Raw genomic sequence first — 5,897 nt, 5'->3', positions numbered from 1 at the left:
TTACCCCAAAATTAGCCTACCTTTTACATCACCTTTGTTAGCCCCCTTTGAGCTTTTTAAAACCCCTTATTCTATTTTAGCCAAATTACTAGCCTTAAGCAGAAAAACAAGAGAAAATCCCAAGTGAATCCTTGGTTAGCTTAAGATAGAAAATCTTTAATAGAGTTAAATGTGGGAAACCTTTTGGGAACATGGATGATAGAAACAAAAGGTAGAAAAGTTAAAAGAAATAAAATAAATTTGGGAAGCATGTTCATGAGAAAATCAAAGTGCTTAAATTACCATGTGTATTCAAAAAAAAAAGTTAGTTTTCAAGCATGTAAATAAGGGGATACAAAAAGAACTCCCCAATACAAAATAAAAAGCAATGCACATGGATAAAAACAAGAATTGAAACATGAGCATGTGACATCAAAAGCAAGAAAATAGGGAAAATAGGTAAAGAAGCATTGTTTTACTAAGTATGTATGTTAGGTGAGATCTTAGTCTAATTAAGGATTCACTTATTAGCTCACTTAGCCTTATACATATATCCTTACCCTTTGCCTTGACCCCATTACAACCTTAATTAAAGACCTCATGAGTTTTGGTATGACTATGTTCTATAATTGTTGATTGGTTAGACGAAAAACAAAGTTATAGAAAGGAAGAATAAAAAGAAGAATAGAGTGATTAACCCAATAAACACTGAGTGATTAGAGAGAAAACACAAAATCCAGTGAGGGTTCAAAAGCTCATTAACATTTATCTCTGATTGTCTTGCAAGTTTTTTTTCTCATCTCATTTGCAAAAACATGCTTTATTATTTGAGGGTTAGCTATATATATATATATATATCCTTGAGAATGTGAAATAACTTGACTACATGTAAGCTTATTATATAAGTGAATAATTTAGAGTTGCATGATGCATCTTTCATTTAGGTAGATGCATTTAGCATAGGTTGCATTTCATAACATTCCATCACTTTAGCCTTAATTATTTATCTTGGATTTAGCATGAGGACATGCTAGTGTTTAAGTGTGAGGAAGTTGATAAACCCATATTTCATGAGTTCTTTTGTGCTTAATTAGAGTGATTTATTCAACTCTTCACCTACTTATTCACATTAATTGTATGGTTTTACTTTCCCTTCCTTATTATGTCATATTGTGAAAAACATATTTCCTAAGCTTTAAAATCAATTAATTTAATTACCTTTATTTCCATTCGATGCCGTGATTAGTGTGTTGAGTAGTTTCAGATTTTCTAAGGCAAAATGACTTAAAGGACGGAAAAGGAAACATACAAAAATAGAAGGAGAAAGTAAAACGGAGATTTAAGGAAATTGGTATCCACGCGATCGCATGGATGACGCGATCGCGTGCCAAGCACGAATCAGCAGCGACGCGGCCGCATGACTGACGCGACCGCGCGCCTTAAGCAGAACGCACATGACGCGGTCGCATGACTGACGCGACCGCGTGACAAGGAAAAGCTCCAAATGACGCGACCGCGTGACAGAGGCCACGTATCAGAATTTACAGAATACGCCCCCAGCGAATTCTGAAGCCCTTTTTGGCCCAGATCCAAGTACAGACAGCATAGACCAGAGGTTATAAAGTGTGGGAATGCACCCATTCAAAGAGAGCTCGCATATTTTACTTTTCAATGATTTAGATTTAGTTGAGAGGGAGATCTTCTCTCTCCCTCTTTTAGGATTTAGGATTTCTTCTTGTTTTAAGAGTAACTCTGGATCCCAGGTTTAATGTTCTTTTATTTATTTTTTCCAACATTTGAATTGATTATTATAATTTGATTTACGAATTATTCCATGTTACAGACAGTTATTTGAATTAATGATATTTGAGGTATTTTCAGTTTATGATTGTTCTCTTTGATTTAAGTTATCATTGCTTCCCATCTAAGGACGTTTTTATTATTTCAGCAATTTTACTTTTTTCCCCTTTTGGTTCTGGTTAAGAATTCAGTAACTCAACAGTTATTAAACTCCAATTACAACCTTTATAGCCAATAATAAGAACATACTTCCTCGCAGTTCCTTGAGAAGACGACCCGAGGTTTGAATACTCGGTTAACAATTTTTAAAGGGGTTTGTTACTTGTGACACCCAAAACGTTTGTACGAAGGGATTTTTGTAGGTTTAGAGACTATATCTACAACGCAACTGTTTCTATGGATCTCTTTACTGGTAAAAATCCTAACGTCAAAATGGCGCCGTTGCCGGGGAACTGCTAACGTGTGCCTTATTATTGGTTATTGTAAATATTTTTCTTTTGCTTGTTTATTTATTTTTGTTTTTCCTTTTTATCTTTATTTGCTACTATGAACTCTCACCCCTCTCGCTTTGAGTTTGGTTCTAATATTGTTAAAGGAAATAGAAGTTACAACAGGAATGTGCATCAAGGTCAGACCAATCAAGGATGGATGGAACCAAGAGGATCTAATCAACCCTTTTGGCAGCAACACCCTCCGAGATATCCTGGACAAAGACCATTCTACCATGCATACCCAGCTGAAAGACATGGTGGACAACCTTGTAACTACCAACAAGCCCGACCCCGTGCATATGAACCATCCTTTCAACATAACCTCGAACCACCACACTCACAAGCCTCTCTTCACCATTCGCCATCATATGATCCTTCCTTACCCCAATACCAATCCAATCGTTCCCAATCATCACCACTTTCCTTTGTATCATGTCCAAGTCCGGCAAACCGCGAAGCAGAGGATCGCCTAAAGCCGAGCCGTAATGGCCTCATCTTCGGCAGGCTCTTGCGGTTTTTTTCCAGATTTTTCTTTGTTTTTTTTGTTTTTTGTTTTTTTGTTTTTTTTTTACGTTGTCCTGACTCTCGTTCTTTAAATGATGCTATCCCGAGGAGGACACCTAAAGGCAAGCCGTAATGGCCTCATCTTCGGCAGACTCCTCCATTTTTTTTTTTACGTTGTGCTGACCCTCGTTCTTTAAATGACGCTAACCCGAGGAGGACACCTAAAGGCAAGCCGTAATGGCCTCATCTTCGGCAGACTCCTCCATTTTTTTTTTTACGTTGTGCTGCCCCTCGTTCTTTAAATGACGCTACCCCGAGGAGGACACCTAAAGGCGAGCCGTAATGGCCTCATCTTCAGCAGGCTCCTCCGGTATTTTTTTTTCCTTTTTTTTTTTTACGTTGTGCTGACCCTCGTTCTTTAAATGACGCTACCCCGAGGAGGACACCTAAAGGCGAGCCGTAATGGCCTCATCTTCAGCAGGCTCCTCCGGTATTTTTTTTTCCTTTTTTTTTTTTACGTTGTGCTGACCCTCGTTCTTTAAATGACGCTATCCTTAGGAGGACACCTAAAGGCGAGCCGTAATGGCCTCATCTTCGGCAGGCTCCCCCCCTTTTTTCTGGTTTTTTTTTCTTTTTTTTTATCGTTGTGCTGACCATTGTTTTTAAATGACGATATCCCATGGAGAACACCTAAAGGCGATCCGCAATAGCCTCATCATCGGCAGGTTCCTCCTGTTTTTTTTTTCCGGTCTTTTTTTTATTTTTTTTTTACGTTGTGCTGACCCTCGTTCCTTAAATAACGCTATCCCGAGGAGGACACCTAAACATGAGCCGTAATGGCCTCATCTTCGGCAGGCTCCTCCATTTTTTTTTCTGGTTTTTTTTTCCGGTATTTTTTGTTTTTTTTTTACGTTGTGCTGACCCTCGTTCTTTAAAAGACGATATCCTGAGGAGGACACCTAAAGGCGAGCCATAATGGCCTCATCTTCGGCAGGCTCCTCCAATTTTTTTCAGTTTTTTTTATACGTTGTGCTGACCCTCGTTCTTTAAATGATGCTATCCTGAGGAGGACACCTAAAGGTGAGCCGTAATGGCCTCATCTTCGGCAGGCTCCCCCATTTTTTTTTATTTTACTGGTTTTTTGTTTCCTTTTTTTTATACGTTGTGCTGACCCTCATTTTTAAATGACGCTATCCCGAGGAGGACACCTAAAGGTAAGCCGTAATGGCCTAATCTTCGGCAGGTTCCTCCTGTTTTTTTTTTTCATTTTTTTTTATTTTTTTTCCGTTGTGCTGACCCTCGTTCTTTAAATGATACTATCCGGAGGAGGACATCTAAAGGCGGGCCGTAATCACCTCATCTTCGGCAGGCTCCTCCATTTTTGTTTTTTTTTTTTTACGTTGTACTGACCCTCGTTCTTTAAATGACGCTATCACGGGGAGGACACCTAAAGGAGAGCCGTAATAGCCTCGTCTTCGGCAGGCTACTCTTGTTTTTTTTTTCGATTTTTTTTTCGTTGTGGTGACTCTCGTACTTTAAATGACGCTATCCTGAGGAGGATACCTAAAGGCGAGCCGTAATGGCCACATCTTCGGCAGGCTCCTCCGGTTTTTTCTGTTTTTTTTCCTTTTTTTTTACGTTGTGCTGACCCTCGTTCTTTAAATGACGCTATCATGAGTAGGACACCTAAAGGCGAGCCGTAATGGCCTCATCTTCGGCAAGCTCCTCCATTTTTTTCCGATTTTTTTCCTTTTTTTTTACGTTGTTCTCACTCTCGTTCTTTAAATGACGCTATCCCGAGGAGGACACCTAAAGGCAAGCCGTAATGGCCTCATCTTCGGCAGGCTCCCCCCCTTTTTTCTGTTTTTTTTCCTTTTTTTTATACGTTGTGCTGACCATCGTTTTTAAATGACGCTATCCCAAGGAGAAAACCTAAAGGCGATCCGTAATAGCCTCATCTTCGGCAGGTTCCTCCTGTTTTTTTTTTCCGGTCTTTTTTTTTATTTTTTTTTTACGTTGTGCTGACGCTCGTTCCTTAAATGATGCTATCCCGAGGAGGACACCTAAACATGAGCCGTAATGGCTGATGTGTATTTTCGGAAAATGAATTCCAAACACACAAATCTAACCAGCAAGTGCACCGGGTCGCATCAAGTAATAAAAACTCACGGGAGTGAGGTCGATCCCACAGGGATTGAAGGATTGAGCAATTTTAGTTTAGTGGTTGATTTAGTCAAGCGAATCAAGATTTGGTTGAGTGATTTGTGATTAACAGAATTTAAATTTCATGGAAAGTAAAGTGAATGGGTAAATTGCATGAAATTAAAGAGAGCAGAAAATAAAGTGCTGAATCTTAAAGAACAAGAAATTAAATGGCAGAAACTTAGAACGCAAGAAATGTAAATTGCAGAATCTTAAAGTGCAAGAAATGTAAATGGCTTGAATTGTAAAGGGAATTAGGAAGTGGATTTGCAGAATTTAAACAAAGAAAAGAAAAATTCAACAGACAGGAATGTAAAAGATGGATTCAATTAAACCGGATCTTAAATGAAAATGAGAATAAGCTTGGTGTGACAACGAAATAAGGAAATTGAAATTGAAAGCTATAGATCTCAGGACTCAAGAGACTAAATAGCCAAGTCTAGATCTCACTGCCTTCCTAGATCCAGCAAGAACAATTGCAAAGGAAATAAAGAAATGTAAATTGCAGAAGAGTGGAAGAAGAAGCAATTAACCGAGATGGAAACTCAATGCTGAAAATTAAACAAGATCCCAAGGTGAGATTGAAACAGAATTTCTTCAATACTCCACCCAAGATCCAAAACAAGAAAAGTAAAGAGTGCTGAGCAAGAACAAGGAAGAAGAGAGATCAATTCTCCTTCCCAATTCTCTAGAATTCTAAAGCAACAATGTAAACGTGAGCTCTCTGTAAGTGTTCTAAGAATGCCAAAAGAAAAGCTCCCCGAAAACTTAAATCCTAAGCTATTTATACACTTTCTTCAAATGGTCTTCAAGCCTTGAATTGGGCCTTTGCTCTTGATGGAATTGGGTTGATAAAGGCCTTGGTTGATTGCTCTTGGAGTTGGAGAAAGATCCATTGTGAACCGGGTTGAAATCATAAAA

The sequence above is a fragment of the Arachis ipaensis genome, chromosome B10, assembly GCF_000816755.2.
Source record: "Arachis ipaensis cultivar K30076 chromosome B10, Araip1.1, whole genome shotgun sequence".
Lineage (NCBI taxonomy): Eukaryota > Viridiplantae > Streptophyta > Magnoliopsida > Fabales > Fabaceae > Arachis > Arachis ipaensis.
The sequence above is the reverse complement of the archived record's forward strand: the minus strand, read 5'-3'. Positions refer to the sequence as shown.